Source organism: Aquarana catesbeiana, linkage group LG04, assembly GCF_042186555.1.
Source record: "Aquarana catesbeiana isolate 2022-GZ linkage group LG04, ASM4218655v1, whole genome shotgun sequence".
Classification (NCBI taxonomy): Eukaryota; Metazoa; Chordata; class Amphibia; order Anura; family Ranidae; genus Aquarana; species Aquarana catesbeiana.
In genome coordinates, this window is record NC_133327.1 from 441,516,628 (window position 1) to 441,536,130 (window position 19,503).

The window sequence follows — 19,503 nt, forward strand, 5'->3', positions numbered from 1 at the left end:
AAGGGACAATTACGTATGTGCTAAGAGGAGGTGAAGAAAATAAAATAAATATTTTTCTAAATCATAGAGGTGGTACCCCAGAGAGTCATATAACGTGTGGTGAATTCTTTCAGAAAGTTTGATGTTTGTCATGCGGTTGAGAATTTGTGGCCAAGGTACCGTAGTGGAGCACCAATGAATGGAGCTGAGGAATGTGTAGATTAGCTTTGTGCTAGTCATTGGAATATCCTGTATAGGGGAAAATAGACAGATTTAGGGTGTAAGAGAAATTTTCCTACCGGATATTTTTTCAATGATTATGCTAGCCTTATGCCAAGTGTTTTTTATATGGGGACAATCCCAAAAGATATGTAAAAGTGTACCCTGAGAGGGGTAACCCCTAAAGCAGAGTGGGGATAGTGAGGGATAAAATGAGTTAAGTTTAGCGGGGGTAAGATACCATCTATAGTGCAATTTGATGGCTGATTCTCTGATCGAGGTTGTTTTGGTACATTTATGGAGATTTGTAAAAATAGTATCCCATTGATCAAGAGTAAATGAGGTATTTAAATCTGATTCCCATTGTAGCATGGGATGTGTTTTCTCAGGCATGTTGGTCTCATTTAAACTTTTATATAATCTGGAGATTAAACCCCTATCATGAGGGGAGGAGATACAAATTTGTTCAAATTGTGTATAGGGGGATGGAGTGTAAGTGAATGATATTTCTGATAGAATTGTCTTATATTTGTATAGTTCTCTAGTTCAGTAGGTGGGAAATCATATTTTATTTGTAGACTGGAGAAAGTGAGGAAAGAATTGTTGTGGGAGAGCGATTTTAAATGTGTTAGGTTATGTGACTTCCAATTTATTAGAGAGTTTTGATCTTGAGTTCTATCTGGGAGGGGAAAACAAGGGTCACCTAGAAAGGAAGCCAAGGGGGGGATGTCAGAGGATAACTTAAATTTAGAGACTTGTCTGTTCCATAGTTGAAGGGTGTGAGTGACGATGAGGTTTAAGGGTCTTATTTTTTTGTGGTGGGATAGTCTTGTAGATTGTAGGGTAGGACAGATTCTTCTTCGAACCGGAGCCAAGGGATTTGAAGTGAAGGGGCATACCATTGGGCTAATTGGGTAAATCTGGCCGATAGATAATAAAGCCAAAGGTTAGGAATGCTGAGGCCTCCTTTTATTTGGGGTCTAAACATAAGGGAATAGCTAAATCTGGGTTTCTTGTTTAGCCATATGAATTTGCTGATCTCTCTCTGTAAAGAATCTAATGTTTTTTTTATGTAGAATAAGAGGAAGGGCTCTAAAAAAAAATAAGTTTGGCTAATATCATCATTTTTACGGCCACTATTCTACCCAAGAATGAAATCTGGTATGATGACCAAAGTTTAAGTAGATTTTTAATACTATTAAATAAAGGAGGGCAGTTTGCTTGGTAAAAAGGTTTTATATGAAGATGTAATTTGGATACCCAGATATCTAAATTAATCCACATTCCACTTGAATGAGAATTTGTCTTTAAGCGAAGCTATTAAGGCTGGGGGAATATTGATAAAGCTGAGCATTTAGATTTACACGCAGACCTGTCAGGTCGTGGAAGATGGCAAAGGTTTTAGTTAGGTTGGGTAGGGAGATAAGAGGGTCAGTTATAAACAGAAGCACGTCATCTGCGTAGAGACTTAGCTTGTATTCTTTGGATCCCTTGAAATATCCTTTAATGTCTGTGTTATTTCTAATAGCACAGGCAAGGGGTTCTATTGCAAGGGTGAAAAGTAGAGGGGAGAGGGGGCAACCCTGTCTGGTACCTTTGGTCAGGGGGAAAAAGTCAGAGTTGTTGCCTGGGAGTTTGATACGTGTTTGTGGTTATGATAGAGAGCCTTAAAACCATGTAAGAATTCATAGTGGATGCCATATTTGGGGAGTAGAGTGTCAAGATATGACCAGGAAACGCTGTCAAAAGCTTTGTGTATATCAAGACTGAGTAGTAATGTGGATTTGGAATGTATGTTGGAGTCTTGAATGATATTTGTGGTCAGTTGTATGTTGTCTGTTATTTGTCTGTTAGGAATGAAACCTGTTTGATCAGGGTCCGCTAATGGGGAGATAACAGCCGATAACCTGTCTGCCAAAATACAGCCAAATATTTTTAGGTCGTTGTCAATAACTGATGTTGGGCGGTAGTTTTGAGGGGTGGAGTGGTCTTTATTTGGTTTGGGAAGAAGGGACATGTTGGCTAATAGCATTTCAGATGGGAATTGGCCACCTTGTAAGATATTATTATATAGTTTAGTAAGGTGTGGGGTAATGGTAGGGGCAAATTTTCTACAGTAGGACATGGAATAACCATCTGGGCCCGGGGCTGTTGATATCTTTAAAGTTCCAATGATTCTGCAAACTTCTATGTCTGTACAAGGAGCATTGAGAGATTCAATTTGATCCCTGGAAAGAGTGGGTAATGTAATGTTGTTAAGCCAGTCTAGGGAAGACTGTTTGGGGGATGATTGTGATGTGGAAAGATTTTTATAGAAGTCTAAAAACAGTTTCATGACTTCTTTGGGATGGGACACCATATTTCCAGATGGGTTTCTTAATTTGTATGTGTGGGGTGGTTTTGTAGATTGATTACGTTTTCTAGCGAACATAGTGGGATATGAATTGCTGTTGAGTAAGAATCTGGCTTTAGACCATCTGAGGGCCTTTTCGGTGTCCAATGCTAATAATGTGTCTAAGGTAGTGCGTTTCTCTTGAATCTGTTTAAAAAGGTCATTAGATGGGTTTTGGTTATTTCTGTGATATAAATGGTCTAGATCGTTTGTGAGGGATTCAATATCTGCAAGTTTGGATTTGTTTTTAATTGAGGCAATATTTATCAGATGGCCTCTCATTACCGCTTTATGCGCCATCCAGATATTTGTAGGAGACATGTCTGGTGTTACGTTATGTGCAAAGTATTGCTCAAGGTGAGATAGAATTTGTTGGTTGCTTGATGGATTTGTGAGCAAGGAATTGTTTATTCGCCATGAGTGTGTTGTGTTGGCTAGACCTATCCGTGAAGCGTTAAAGGAGATTATATGGTGATCAGACCAAGGACATGCATGGATATCTGCTTTAGAGGAGTTGGCAAGTAGGATTGGGGTGCAGAAGATGTAATCAAGTCGAGCAAAGCTGCTATGCGGGTGGGAATAGAATGTGTAGGATTTGATACCTATGTTTTGGGCTCTCCAAGTATCTAATTGATGATTTATATAGTGATCTGTTCAGAGATTTGGGGAAAGCTTTAGAGGATGGGACAACTTTGCTTCTGTCCAGAGCCGAATGAGCAGCTAAATTGAAGTCACCACCAACTATAAGATGTACGGAATGATAATTATCTAGAGTCTCAAAAAATTTGTTGAAAAAGTTTGAGTGGGCATCATTTGGAGCATATACTGAGGCAATGGTGACTGAACGTCCTTTAACCACCTCAATACTGTGCATTTTCGCCCCCTTCCTGCCCAAGCCATTTTTCAGCTTTCAGCGCTGTCGCAATTTGAATGACAATTGCGCGGTCATACAACACTCGACCCAGATGAAATTGTTATCATTTTTTCCCCACAAATAGAGCTTTCTTTTAGTGGTATTTGATCACCTCTGCGGTTTTTATTTTTTGCGCTATAAACAAGAGTGACAAGTTTTAAAAAAAAACACAATAATTTTTACCTTTTGCGATAATAAATATCCAATTTTTTTTTCTTTAAAACAAATTTTTTCTCAGTTTAGGCTGATATGTATTCTTGTACATATTTTTGGTAAAAAAAAATCGCAATAAGCGTATATAGATTGGTTTGCGCAAAAGTTATAGTGTCTACAAAATAGGGGATAGTTTTATAACATTTTTATTTTTTTACTAGTAATGGCGGCGATCTGCGATTTTTATTGTGACTGCGATATTGCGGCGGACACATCGGACACTTTTGACACATATTTGGGACCATTCACATTTATACAGCGATCCGTGCTATAAAAATGCATTGATTACTGTATAAATGTGACAGGCAGTGAAGGGGTTAACACTGGGTGGTGATGGAGGGGTTAACTGTGTTGCTAGGGGAGTGATTCTAACTGTAGGGGGCGGGGACTCACTAGGGGAGGAGACCAATCGGTGTTCCCCTGTACTGGGAACACACCATCGGTCTCCTCTCCTCTGACAGGACCGTGGATCTGTGTGTTTACACACACAGATCCACGGTCCTGCTGTGTTACCGGTAATCGCGGGTGCCCGGCGGACATCGCGGCCGCCAGGCACGCGCACCGGGTGCTTAGTGACACGGCGCGCGCGCGATCGCCGGCGCGCGCGCGCCCCCTGGTGGCCCAAGAAAGCGAGGACGTCATATGACGTCCGCCCGCAACGAGAGCTGCGCCGCCTGGCCGTCAATTGACGGCCAGCGGTCGGCAGGCGATTAATTGAGCCTTTCAAAATCAAATAACGGCTGTCTGGGTCCTTAAAGACATTCTGAACCTCAAAAACCACCAAGTTCCTAATAAATATGGCAGCACCCCTAGATTTTGTGTTGTAAGTAGTGCAATAAAATTGGCTGAAACTTTTGTCAAAAAATTTAGGGTGAAAAGCTTTCTTTCTCTTGTGAGGTGAATTAATGCCCTGGGCATTGTGAGAAATCACCCTAAGACCCATTGAATTGGTGTTAGAAAGCGATGATAGTTATAAGGTAGTGGCAATGGATCACAAGGCCCAGGGCAAAGCATATGGCAAAGTTGGTGTGGTATTAGTAATATGGATAACAATGATAATGTTAATAAAGAAAAATTACCTGAGATAGAGAAAAATCTGGAGATCACTGTGTTGCCATCTATATCTTCATAAATATATCGGAATATACATCAAAATTTTGCATAAGTATTTTCTTGTTGACCTTTCTATATCAAATAATATATTATACTTATATATGTGAAAACTGGAGGTTTGGGTACCTAAACAGTAGAACCCTAGAAATAATGAACTCCTAGATAATAACAATGCTACATTGCACAACAATGCACCATCATAACGTCTTAAGTAAATTAGAGAATTTGTTCGACCTTTTCAAAATTTTGTAAAAATAGAATATTTTAGTATAATTATGAGAAAAATTATTTATAGCTTGGGGGTCAGGGTGAGAAGCACTGCCTGACAGAAAATAATATTGTTGTGGACAATACTGTCCATTACTCACAAATGGAGCATCCACCTTTAAAACAATGGATAGCAGGATCAGTCGTAGAAATGTATCCACTGTTTGAACCATGCTTTTGGAGTCCATTGTGAGTAGGGGGACAAACTAGCAGAGGCGGAGCAGATCAGCCTCAGCGAGGATTCTGTAGACTAAAATATAAGAGCATGCAGTGACATATGTTGAAAAAATTAGTGGAAAAAACATCATAAATGAAGAAAAAAAAAGAAAAAAAAAACATAAAATGTATATGATCGCATAAGATCGCATAGTAGGAACTGTGATATACCTACCCAATACCTTTTTAAAGGTGTACAACTACTTTACTAAACACAGTAAATCAAACTTCACAACTTGTAAATTTTTAGAACTGTAAAAATTGTTCTTTGAACCCTGCGAAGGAAGAGTAGAAAAAGAAAAGAGAAGAGAAAAAAAAATCCAGAAGATGGGTGAATTTTCAGCCTCAGATATGCGTCAGCTTTATCTTCATGCATCCAGATTTCTGAATGATGGACACCATCTTCCTTGTCCACGACGCGTGGCTGGGGTGGCCCAGATGGGTGAGGTATGAGGAGTGGTAGGAGGTCTTGCAACTGCACCCGGGTCTAGAAGACCCAACTTTACCAGGAGATCCTTACCTTCCGAGATGTTGAAAACTGTATAAGTGGTGCCATTGTGTGGTACTGTTAATTTAAATGGAAAACCCCAGCGGTATCTGATGTGAGCTGATTGTAATACTGAAGTTATCTCTTTCATTTTGCGTCTCCTTTCCAAGGTAGCTTGTGAAATATCTGGAAATATTTGAATTTTTGTTCCATCCAATTCAATGTTATGCATATTCCCAGATGCTCTTAGTATGCAAATGAGGATGCAGGTAAATCCAGAAGGAGATTGTGGAACAGTTTGGATACTGCTGGCATTAGATCAGTGACAGACTCTGGAATACCACGAATCCTCAGGTTGTTCCTATGGTTTCGATTGTCACAATCTCAAGTGGAAGATTTGAAGTATGAGTGGTTTTCAGCTAACAGTTCAAAGTCCCTTCTAAGATCGTTGTGTGCAAGTGATAGCTCATCATGTTTGGTTTCAAGAACATCTGTGCGTCCTCCCAGGGTTGCTATTTCTTGTGTGAGTGCGTTTGTTGTTTTTTGGAGTTCACACTGTATTTTGTCTACAAGTTTTTCGTAGATCTTGGTTAAGCTGGAGTCTAAATCTGCTTTTGTGATCTGAGAGGGGAGGTCACTGCTCTGTGTTGGAGAAGATTTGTGCGAAGGGCCACTGGCAGTTGTAGGAGACTGTACAGCGACGAACTAGCGCCTTTATGCGCCATTTCATTCTGCTCCTTATTGCGCAGTGGGTATGTCATTGAAGGGTGCTTTTGCGCACGGCGATTGAACGCCTTCTTGCCTGACGGCATGCACTAGTATGAACTACAAGGATGTTTATAAAAAATATAATTATTTAAGGTAATTGATCCTTACAGTGTGTGTTGAATCCTCGCTGAATCGAAGAAATTTGTAATTATGGATGGTGAACTGCATCGCGTCTCGCATGCGCACCCACTTAGTTATGTTAGTGACTTTAGTTCATCTTATCACCCCAATCCTAGGGCAATAGCTTGTTCCAAATCTGTTGTGGGGCTACATGTTGCCCGATGAGGTGTACAAGGGACCTTGTGGGGGTAAAGATTAGACACCTAGGACTTTTGGAGAATCAGTCTATGAGATGTAGCAGGATGGCTGCCCCTGACTGCAATGTAAAGAGTAGTACCCTCTGGCGTAGTGTGGGGAATCTCATGTAAGGACCCTGGGAGATTGTTTCAACTGCTGGGCAGCTCCAGCGTCTCTGTAGAGAGCAAGACTGGCCTGTGTGGGTATAGCAAGATGGCTCCTGCACCTGGATGTGGTGATAGGGTTGTTTCTAGTGGGTAAGTCTCTTAATTCCACAACCTGGGTCCACTCCCCCGCGAGCGGGGTGATTTTCTAATGTTTTGGGGTTTGGATCTGGCCTAGGGGGAAGAGGGAGCTGCTGGTAGGCTCAAGGTGTAGCAAAAAGGCCACCCTTCACCTCTATCTCCGGAGCGCAGTCCTATGCAGGGTATCCCTGGCGGCCCCCAGGTCTCCCAAATTCTCACCTCACAGTCCGCAGAGCTGCCACGCCTGACCCACTATGCGCAGCAGCTGAGCGTGGAGGACCTGCAGGTCTCGTAGGCCTCAAGGTGGCTGATGGAGCCGGCCACGGGCCAGATAGTAGGGCGAGCAGATGGGTTTTCCAGACAGGTAGGGGTCCATTCAGGGGATGCCCAGGAACCTGGATGGAGGGCTTGGTGAGGGATTCAGTGAGCGCTGGAGCAGGATGGCTGTGGAATCTGTCCAGGACAGCTGAGCTCCATCACAGTGCGTCTCAAGATGGCAGCCAGCCCCATCCCCCCCGGGCCGGATAGTAGGGCGAGCGGATGGCCGAGATTCTCCAGACAGGCAGGGGTCTGTTCAGGGGATGCCCAGGGACTTGGATGGAGGGTTTGGTGGCGGAATAAGTGAGCGCTGGAGCAGAATGGCTGTGGATTCTGTCTGGGATTCTGTCTGGGATTCTGTCTGGGATTCTGTCTGGGACAGCGGAGCTATAACACAGCGCGACCCTCTTCTCTCACGTCGCTATTCGTTTGTTGGGCTCACCTGCCAGTTGCAAAGGGGACTACTTTAGTGGTTGTGGGGGGAGGATGGTAGTCTGTGTAGATCACAAAGCTCTGTAGAAAGGGAGCTCGGTGTAGCAAAATAGCCGCCGTCTTCCGGGAGCAGGCCGAAGCCTCGGTCTTTCCCAAGAGCGGCCTCTGCACGGGTGAGCTCCGCTCCGTTTGGGCCACAGCTTTCCCCCCAAGGACATGTGTCAGATCCCAGCCGATATTAAGATGGACAGTCACCTCTAGGAGTATCGGCTTAAGCAAGGGGTGGTCAGGGGTCCAGCTACTCACTGTGCTTGAGAGGGGTGGCTGCAACTGGATCAACAGGCAGCGAGATGATACCAGGCCGCGGGACACCCACATTATCTCTTATGTATATGTGATGCAACCCTTTCATCAATAAAGAATGTTACAAAAAAAAATCAAGAATAAAATTGTTGTTATATATTGCAACTTACCTATCCTTTATTGTAAAAAAAAAAAAAAAAAAAAAAACCTGGGCAAAATAATCCACATTCACCAAGGACAGCAACTCTGCTGTGAGATACACAGTCAAAAACCACAATTTCAAAATAGAGCTGCACTAAACACCAACTTAAAATGTGAAAAGCAATAAGTAAAACAAAAATAATAATAAAGTCCCAAAATGAAACATAGAAATAATGTCCTTAATAGTTAAAATGAATAGATGTCACACCACTTGTGTAAGAAGAAAGTGGAAGAGGTGTGTATCACTTTAAAAAACTCCCCCTCGTGATGATGATATCTCACACTGCAACAAAAAGTGTAACCTCCACCACATAAATTGCATGCTTACCAGTTTGCAAACGCTTTGATGCTTGCTGCCAATATCCAGCCAGGGCCTTTATCCTCAAAAAGGGGGAATTAGATGACAGCTCACAACAAATGAGACATTCCAACATGGAGCACAGTAGAGCAGGTGACTGAGACCTCCCACTAGACTTAAAGGAACCAGGATCCTCCTTCAAATGGTATACTCAAGGGTATCCCAGAAAGAGAAATGCTACCCATAGTTTAAAACCAAATATGACTCTATCATAAAAACAGTAATGCACTTACATCAAGGATGCATATAAGAGCTTATATTCAAAAAGCCGGCCGGCTTGCATAAACCCCCCGTACTTCCGGGATCGTAAACAGTGTGGTGACATCAGCACGTCCCTCCTCTAATGCATTTCTTCACATTCTGACATCGTCCTGGGGCACCTATCCTTAATTGTGGTGGCTGCATTTGTTTAGTTTTTCAGCCTAAGTATGTTTTCTGCAAGCACAGAAAAATATAGGTTGATTCTGATAGAAATCCAATATCCCCGTAACCTCCTGTGTACTGAACTGAAACTAAAACAATGTAATTTACAAGCTATCTTCTGTGAACTATATAACCCACCCTCTCTATGCTGTGGAGATTAGGCAAGGGGAAGTTGTTTGTAGTTCAAATCAGGAGAGCAGCCTAGGTTGCTTCTTTATAGATGGCTCCTTAGGACAGGAAGTGTTTTACTTGCTGCAGATCACCAACTAAAAGTAAATTTAAAAAACCTTTAAAACATAAACTAATGCAGCCACCACATCTAATGACTAGTAAAGTATCAATAAATTACATTTTTGGTTTTGGGTTTAGAAACGCTTTAATTTGGTCATCAGAATTGACTCCTACTTTTGAGAGCATTAGTGGAAAATATCAGCGCAAAAAGTAATTAGCACCGATCCTTCTGACTTATAAAGTTTTTTAATACCGCCTCAGCATGAATGCAATCTTTTCCCTTCCCTGGAGAAGCCTATACAAATAGGGAATACCAAGCATTCCAAAAAATGTGTCACTGAATAGGACACTGAGCTCATTGATGCTCTCTCCTAAAATTATGCTACCTATAAGGAAGCTTTACAACCAGGTCCTCAGAGCAAGCCAATGAGGAAGGATCGAGCCAGAAAAGCAACTGGGTGTAATTATTAGGTCACCTGCAGAAGCCAGATTTTTGTCAGAGAAAAGGGTGACCAATTCTGGCCCTGAATAGTTTATAGGGGTCTGAGCAAAATGAGGACAATAAGTAGCCATAGTCTGACTGCCCTCCGGCTAACCTTGTCCTTAAAAGAACTGAGCCCATATAGGTGATTTTTACATATTACTTATAAATTACATATTTATTTATTACAGGTATTTATATAGTGCTGTCATTTTACACAGCACTTTACATATATATTGCACATTCACATCAGTCCCTGCTCTCAAGGAGCTTACAATCTAATGTCCCTACCTCACATTCATACATACTAGGGTCAAAATAGACAGAAGCCAATTAAAGCCCGCTTTAATAAGGCTTACCTGTAGGTAAAATGAGTATATCCTAAACGTGCACCATTTAGGAGATATTCACCCTGCATGCAGCCGCTGACGTCACCGGCGCATGAGCTCTGGAAGTGCGACATACCGTGCCAGACCTTCAGAGCTTCTTGCCGTAACCAAGGGCTCCTGCATACATCTTCATCTATAATGCATATGGAAATTGGCTATGTTGCTTGCTTGTAAAAGCAATCCTAGTGGCTAATTAGCTGCTGCATTGCTTTTACAAGCAATCATCCCCACCCCCCTTGCCACCTTCTAAGGCTGTATCGGGCTTTCCCATCCCACCGAGGAACCCAAAAATGCAACCAGCATTTCTGCCGGCTGTCTAAGAAACTGGAAGCTACAAGCATTTCATCACTTCAGTTTCGCTGGATATAAACAGCACCATTTTTAAATTGGGAAAGCATCTGATCACACGAATCTTGGTGTGATCAGATGCTTTAAGGGCAGGGGGGAGATCTAGAGTCTAATAGACCCAAGATTTCTCAGAAAAGAGTACCTGTCACAGCCTATTGCTATCACAGGGGATGTTTACATTCACTGTGTTAACAATAATAAAAAAATGAAAGCATTCCCATCCCCTGTGCTTGCACACAAAGGCAGATGCACACAACGGTCCCATGTTGGCACTTAAACTGTGATTGCACCATGCATGTGAGGTATCACCACCAACATCAGATCAAGGGCAATAATTCCTGCACTAGACCTTCTGTGTAAATTTAAAGTGGTAACTTGTAAAGGCTTTTAAAACGTTGCCTAAGGATATAAAAAAATTATGTAGTTTGTCACCTTTGCACAGGTGTGCTTATTTTAAAGCGTGTCATGTTTGTTATCTATTTACTTGGCATAACATCATCTTTTATAACTTATCAAAGAACTGGCCAATACTTTGTGTTTTTTGCATCAAACTTCAAAAAAGTATATTGTTTCCAAATAAAATATATAATGTTTGGGGGTTCAAAGTAACTTTCTGTATCAGAAAAGGCTTGGTCTTCAAGTGGTTAGAAGAGTGAGTAGTGTGTGGCAGAAGCCTCTATTTTTGGGCATAAAATGCCTGGACAGTTCAAACACCCCCCCGAAATTACCCCTTTTTGCAAAGTGGACACCCCACGGTATTTATGGAGAGGCATGTTGAGTCCATGAAAGATTTTATTCTTTGCACAAAGTTTTCAGTTTAAGGAGATATTTCCACACACATGTAGAATTACACCCCAAAAGACATTCTACAACTTCTCCTGAGTATGGGGATACCACATGTGAGAGACTTTTTGGCACCCTAGCTGTGTACAGGAGTGCAAAATCCAATTACCACCTTCAGGCTTTCAAAGGACGTTTTTTCCTCATTTCACTTCCGGACTACTTACTGTATCACAGTTTTGGAGGCCCTGATATGCCAGGATAGTACAAAACACCCCTAAATTACCCCTTTTTCTTTAAGTAGACACTCATACCTACCAACTTTTGAACTTCAGAATAAGGGACACTTGAGGGAGGAAGTGAACTGCGGCAAGTGTAAAAAATGGGTGTGGCCAACTTAACAGTGGGAGGGGCATAATGGGCGTGGTTAAACAAAATTTGGGCTTGCTTATACCCATAGAATATGCTTTAATTGCTGTGCCACAAGCAAAAGTCTCATGGACACATAAAAACCCCAGCACAATCATTTAAAAAAAAAAGAATAAAAAGCTTCCATTACAAATGGTTTTGCACAAATGGTGCAGAGTGCATGGTTCAGCAGAGCGCTTTGAGAGTACTTTGTACTCTCTGTACACACTGTCCCACCCTCTGTATACACTGCCCCCCTGTATACACTGACCCTCTTTTCCCCTGTATTCAATTTTTTTCTTTAACTTTTTTTTTGCTTTACAATTTCTCAAAAAAAAAAAAAATTATATATTTATATATATATATATATATATATATATATATATATATATATATATATATATATATATAATGCTGTTTCTGGGTCTTTGAGATATCAGGGGTCTAAACCCCTGATATCTCACTTTTGGGACAGAGAAAGGCTCAGTTGCACAGATGAATAAATAGGATGCGCTCTGAGGCTTTGTTCATTCACAAACTGACAAATTTACATTCTGTGCATTAAGGTAAAAAACCTGTGTGCTGCAGCCCCCCCCTCAAAGACTTACCTGAGCCCCATGGTGATCCAGCGATGTGCACGAGAGTCTCAGCTCTCCGGGGACTCTCCCTCCTTATTGGCTCAGACAGCAGCGGGAGCCAAATGTTAAATGTTTTAAGCAAAATTAAGTTCCAAAAATGAATATTAACAATAACTTTAACAATATTAACATAAAGCATATCAGTGCCCATCAGTGCAGCCTATTGGTGCCCATCAGTGAAGCCTCATCTGTGCAGCCGATCAGTGCCCATCAGTACAGTCCTATCAGTGCAGCCTCATCAGTGCCCATGTGCAGCCTCATCAGCACCCCTCAGTGCAACTTATCAGTTCTGCCCCATCAGTGTCGCCTCATCAGTGGCCATCAGTTCAGCATATTAGTGGTCATCAGTTTAGCCTATCTTTGCCCATCAGTGCAGCCTATCTTTGCCCATCAGTGCAGCTTACAATTGCCCATCAGTGCAGCGTATTAGTGCCCTTCAGTACAGTGTATTATTGCCCATTAGTGCAGCCTATCAGTGCAGTGTCAGTGTCCACCAGTGCAGCGTATCATTGCCCATCAGTGCAGCCAATTAGTGTCCACCAGTGCAGCTTAGCATTGCCCATCAGTGCAGCATATCTTTATCCATCAATGCAGGATATCATAGTTACATATTTACATAGTAGGTGAGGTTGAAAAAAGACACAAGTCCATCAAGTCCAACCTATGTGTGTGATTATAGGTCAGTTTTACATTGTATATCCCTGTATGTTGAAGTCATTCAGGTGCTTACCTATTTTAGCTTATTTTTTTTTAAACTATCGATGCCCCCCGCCTGTGTTAGCAGCAGCTTGGCATTGCATGCTATTGCTGAGCCTATCATCTACTAGGACCCCCAAGTCCTTTTCCATCCTAGATTCCCCCAGAGGTTCAACCCCTAGTGGGTAGATTGCATTCATACTTTTGCCACCCAAATGCATTATTTTACATTTTTCTACATTAAACCTCATTTGCCATGTAGTTGCCCACCCCATTAATTTGTTCAGCTCTTCTGGCAAGGTTTCCACATCCTACGGAGAAGTTATTGCCCTGCTTAGCTTAGTGTTGTCCCCAAATACAGAGATTGAGCTGTTTAGCCCATCCTCCAGGTCGTTTATGAACAAATTAAACAGGATTGGTCCCAGCACAGAACTCTGGGGGACCCCACTTCCCACCCCTGACCATTCCGAGTATTCCCCATTTATCACCACCCTCTGAATTCGCTCTTGTAGCCAGTTTTCAATCCATGTACTCACCCTATGGTCCATGGTCCATGGTCCATGCCAACGGACCTTACTTTGTATAGTAAACGTTTATGGGGAAATGTGTCAAATGCTTTTGCAAAGTCCAGAAGGCCTTCCTTTATCTAGATGGCAGCTCACCTCCTCATAGAAGGCTAATAGATTGGTTTGGCAAGAACGATTCTTCATGAATCCATGCTGATTACTGCTAATGATACTGTTTTCATTACTAAAATTGTGTATATAGTCCCTTATCATCCCCTCCAAGAGCTTGCCTACTATTGATGTTAGACTAACTGGTCTGTAATTCCCAGGGATGTATTTTGGCCCTTATTTAAATATTGGTGCTACATTGGCTTTTCTCCAATCAGCTGGTACCATTCCAGTCAGTAGACTGTCAGTAAAAATTAGGAACAATGGTCTGGCAATTACTTGACTGAGTTCCCCAAGTACCCTTGGGTGCAAGCCATCTGGTCCCAGTGATTTATTAATGTTAAGGTTCCCAAGTCTATTTCTAATTCTGTCCTATGTTAGCCATGAGGGTGCTTCCTGTGATGTGTCATGAGGATAAACACTGCAGTTTTGGTTACTGAAGCCCTCCGATTCCCTCATGAAGACTGAGGAGAAGAATAAATTCAGTACCTTTGCTATCTCCCCATTCTTGGTTGTCATGAATTTGCACACCCACGGCGACTAACTAACCGCGACGTGCGTTCCGTGACCGGGGGATATGAGGAACTAAGGGAATAAGGGGGAACTTATACAGAGCATGTTAGACCGGCTGTGGTACTTTCACAGCCTGCACTGCCTTTGGCCACCACTAGAGGGAGACTCCACTCTAATCCAGCTAGCTGACCACACACAGGCAGATACAAATCTTACATACAATCTGGTGCACTCTAAGGGTTGAGGAACAGTCTAGCAATTACTACACATTTCTAGGATTCCTCCAGCTATCCTGCAAGCTTGAACCCCGGTGTTAATCACTCCTCCCACTGTCCCCACACACCAGACACACAATAAACGATAGCCTGCCACCAGCCAACAGTTTGTCCGCAGACTGGTCTGCTGAGCCACCACACACATAGATCTCCGTCTGGCAGATCTGTTAGCTTACAATCTGCATGCAATCTGCCAACACACAGTGCAACTGCATACCGATTGGTACATAACTTAAACCGAGTACTTGGGCACTAAAATACAACAACCTCTCCAGAGATATGAGTCCTAGCTTAGTACACAGAAGTCACTTATTAATTTTATCATTTAATATCCCGAAAGTGGGCAGTGCATATAAGATATACAAAGAAAAAGGATTTACCAAAAAAAGATACAAAAATGCAGAAAGACACATAATTGGCAATTTGTTATGAAAATAAAAAGGGATAAAAACAGAAATAAACTTTACCAAGTAAGTCTATCCATTAGTAGAAGCATACTGGAACATGTGGGAACTCCCCAGTTTCGAACTGGCTTCGTGGAAGAACAATGTCCATATCTCAGGCTACCCAATTTATTGAAATATGGATCCAGGCTGGACTTTAGCCCTTGGCTAATCAACCCGGGGGGGGGGGGTGTTCCTGTCTCAGCCCACAAATGTTTTGTGTTCTGAAATGACCAGAGTCAAATTGGCCCAGAACGGTGCTGATTGCTGGGTCATGGATAGGATTTACAATATCAGCGCATCAGTCCGATCGCAACAGTACCAATCACTGCCTGCCTGCTGCAATCAGGCGCCATATAACGGTTTTGTGTGGTTCTCTAGGATTCCACCTCTGCTAAACATACAGAGTTACATGTACACGTAACCCATCAGGTGTACGATCAAAAGGAATTATTTTCATCTCTCTGCCGTTAATATTTTAGCTTTTATGAGAGATAAAATAGGTTCCTTAAATCTGTTGATATTAATCAAAGCTTGCAGACTGGCTGGGGCCTTATGAATGCCCCCTGCAGATCCGTGTAGCCAAGATGACTAGCAGTTTTCTTTGAGCCTCAGGAAGGTGGCAATCTATGTTTACTCTAATGGGAACTTTTATTGGCATCTAGGTGTCACTTCGATTCTAGAAAAAACTGTCTCTGTCCTTTTTCAAATGCTAATGAAAGAACATATATGCATGACTGACATAGAATACTATAGTTTTAATAACCCAGAATTAAACTACATCTACAATTACACTACTTCTACAGATCACACCACATCTTGTTAAGGCAAAACTATCCTACGCTTATATTTTCGTCACATCTCCCCCTTCCAGATGACGCACAGCTGAGCCTAAATGGGTCAGCTAACGCGTCTGCATGGAAGATTACCTAGGTTGGGGGGTGAACGTTCCCCCAACTGAAGCTTGACACCACTGACATTTCAGCCTGTCCCTTTGCAGATAGGAGAGGGCGACCGCACCCCTCCCTGACTGATCCTAACGGGTCTGGATCAGGATTGGCCAGCAGATTGCCCTGCGGATCCACTTCATCCACTGGCCACTGACTACCTACTGAAAGGGTACAGGCAAATTTGTCATTGTGTGCTGTCATCATTCTCAGCCATTGGCCCTGGCCATCGGGTGGTACTCTATTAGCTACCACAGCCAGATGTTTGAGCTTGGCATAAGGCTGTCTCTGGGTGATCTGGGCCTGGTTCCATGCCCTGGGTACCAGGGCCTCCACCCTTTGGCCTGTCTCCTACACTTTTTCTCTTTCTGCTTCAACAGAAGGCCTGCCAGCACATCCCCTGAATTCCTCTATGCTGACACCAAACATATCAGCCTGTAGGAATGCAGTGCCATCAGCTGCAGCCTCTGAGAGAGCAGATTCAGATGGGGTCAGTTTTCCCCATAATCCTGTGGTTCTTGCCCTGTTATGCACAGCAACGAATCCTCAATCATGATACTCATAGCTGTGGGGACAGAGGATAAAGCCACAAAGCATTTTTTTCTGCCAGGGGTCATCCTCTGACCCGTGTCACACTTTCCTACTCTGTCCCCCTCAGCAGAAGGCCTGACAGCACAACACCTCAGTTCCTCTGGGCCAACATCAGACTTATCAGCCAGAAAGTACTCGGTGTTGTCAGCTGCAGCTGCTGAGATGGTAGGCCCTGATGGGGCCAGATTTGCCCTGTCACCCTGTAATATTCCCTCAGTGACACACAGCAATGAATCCGGTACTCGCAACTGTGATGACAGAGGAGAAGATCACAGAAGACTGAATTCCACCGGGAGTTGTCCTTTGACCCACATCACATATTCCTACTCCATCCTCAGCAGAGCACCTGTTGGCACAACACCTGAGTTCCTCTGGGCTGGCAACAAATGTATCAGCCCCTAAGAACTCAGTGCTGTCAGCCGCAACTGCCAAGGGAGTAGAGTCAGAGTGGGTCAGATTTGCCCCCTCACCCTGTGGTCCTTCCTCTGTGATGCACAGCCCAGAATCCACAATGGAAGTACTGGTAGCTGTGATGGCAGAGGAGCAGACTACAGAAGACTTTGCCTCACATAAGGTTACAAGCACACCTTGCTTGTCCTTACCAGGATCTACTGAAACACAATTTGCCTTTTCAGCAGGTACTTCAAAACATTCCTTTTCTTTACAAATGGTTACAGAGTCACAGTCCTGTTCCCCGTACACCCTGATCCCGCCATCCCCAACTGACCGTCCGTCAGCCAGACCTCTGTACTCCTCCAGGCTGATGTCAATTTTAACAGCCTCAGGGGACTTAGAGCGATCTGCCACGGATGCCAGGGAGACAACAGTGTGAGGGGACCTCGGGCCTGCTTGGCCAAGTTCACAAGGGTCCGACCCAGTTGGATTGGGCCCTTTCACAGACAGTCCCTCTGTAGAAGTGGGCAATGACCAGTTCGGGGCAGCCCGGTGGGCCCCGGGAGTCACCACTGCAGCAGAGGAAACGTCTGCAGAGCACAGATCATGACTTTTTACATCACACAAAACATTATCAATTTCAGAGTTCATTCTGACTTTAGGTTCCTCTCTGGGCCTTGGCTCCAGAAACCCATTAGGGCCAGGGCCTGGCACACAGTCACTAGCCCCCTGACCCTCCCCAGAGTTCCCAACGTGCACTGAGTCACCCAACAGTACTTTACATGAATCCGGGGCTTCAGGTGGAGATGCAGGTTCCAGGTGGGCTGAATTGGGCTCATAGCTGGCTACCAACTGCACCTGGTCAGTACCCGATAGTACATTACTGGCATCTGCTATGCCTACTTCTCTCACTTTGCTTTTTGATCCTCTGAGCAAAGCAACACAAGCTGATGGTAACACAGGGATGTCTCCTCCAGCCCCTGTGATAACTGTGGCTTTCTTTAGGACCACATCCTCATGGCTCCTCGATCCTGAAAGAGCTAGGACATCCATGGATCCCGTATCTCGGATTCCGACTGAAACATTACCTGCGGTAACCAGCTGCAGGATATCCACATGGCCTCCTACATTTGTGGGATCTGCTCTGCCCACTTCTTTCACTTGGCTTTCAGATTCCTGGTTCAACGAAACACAAGCCATAGGCATGGCAGGGATGGCTCCTCCACCTCCTGTGACAACCATGGCTTCCCCTGGGATCACATCCTCACAGCTCCTCAATCCTGGAAGAGCTAGGACATCCTCTGATCCCATAGCTTGGAGTCCAACTGTAATGCCCCGTACACACGGTCGGATTTTCCAATGAAAAATGTCAGATCGGAGCGTGTTGTCGGAAATTCCGACCGTGTGTGGGCTTCATCAGACATTTTTCATCGGATTTTCCAACACACAAAGTTTGAGAGCAGGCTATAAAATTTTCTGACAACAAAATCCGATCGCGTCAATTCCGACCGTGTGTGGCCTGTTCCGATGCACAAAGTGCCACGCATGCTCAGAAGAAATTCCGACACGGAACAGCTCGGTCTGGTAAACTTAGCGTTCGCAATGGATACAGCACTTTCGTCACGGTGCAATGTAAAAAATGGTTTAATACAGCGCACTCTCTTCTTCTTTATAATGTGAGAAGAATTAAGTAGTTTTGCTGCTCATATTCACACACACTTCTCACAAACTTCTTTCTTTATTATTTATCAGGATTCCCTCAATATATTTTGATTTGTCACATCTGACAACATTATTTTGGTGTTGTTTTTTTGTTTTTGTTTTTTGGTTTTAAGGCAGATTAGTTATTTTTGGTTTGTATTTTTTTCAAGGCTGATTTTTGTTTTATTGTATTTTTATTTTTACTCCAGAATATTTTTGTGTGTGTATTTTGTGTCAAGTTACCACAACACCATTGATATGTTGTTATATTTAATCTGTAGGAGATTGTTTGGTGTTGTTGGCCCTTGTTAATTTCACATTGTATTTTAGAAATGTACCTGAATCGTCACCAACAAACTGTCCTTTTTGAATGAAAACACACATAGGAGAGTATAATTTTCCAAAAAAATAATTTATTAAGGGCTCACAACTAAACAAAGAGGGAGGCAACGCTGGAGAAACAGCAGAAATGGGTGAAGCCTTGGACCCCCAGGGCAGGCATCAACTATTTTCAAGCAAAATTGGTGGCCTGAGGAATCCATATGTAAGGGAGTGCAGTCTGGTCCAGAAGTCCCAGAGATCCGGAAAGCAGCAGATGACATCTGTGTCCCCAGGCTGTGGTCATACAAGAGACTGCATCTTTTGTCAGACCAGACTGAACCCAGGGCCATCACTCTCTGGTCTTCTTTCCACGCCTCCTTCCACGCTGTGGCTCTGGTGGTGGAGTTGTGGCAGCAGGAGGAGGAGAAGGAGGATGGTCCAACTCAATCACGTCGGTCTTGGGTGTTAGTTCCCCACTCACCCCCTTACTTAGGACTTTATAAAGCAGGTCCTCACATAGCTTGCGTTGA

At 43.3% G+C, this 19,503-nt stretch overlaps 1 pseudogene; it reads right to left on the bottom strand.

Moving 5' to 3' along the window:
• Window positions 1–211: 211 nt before the first annotated feature.
• LOC141141263 (PRA1 family protein 3 pseudogene) overlaps window positions 212–19,503 on the bottom strand; it is a 68,434-nt pseudogene continuing 49,142 nt past the window's right edge.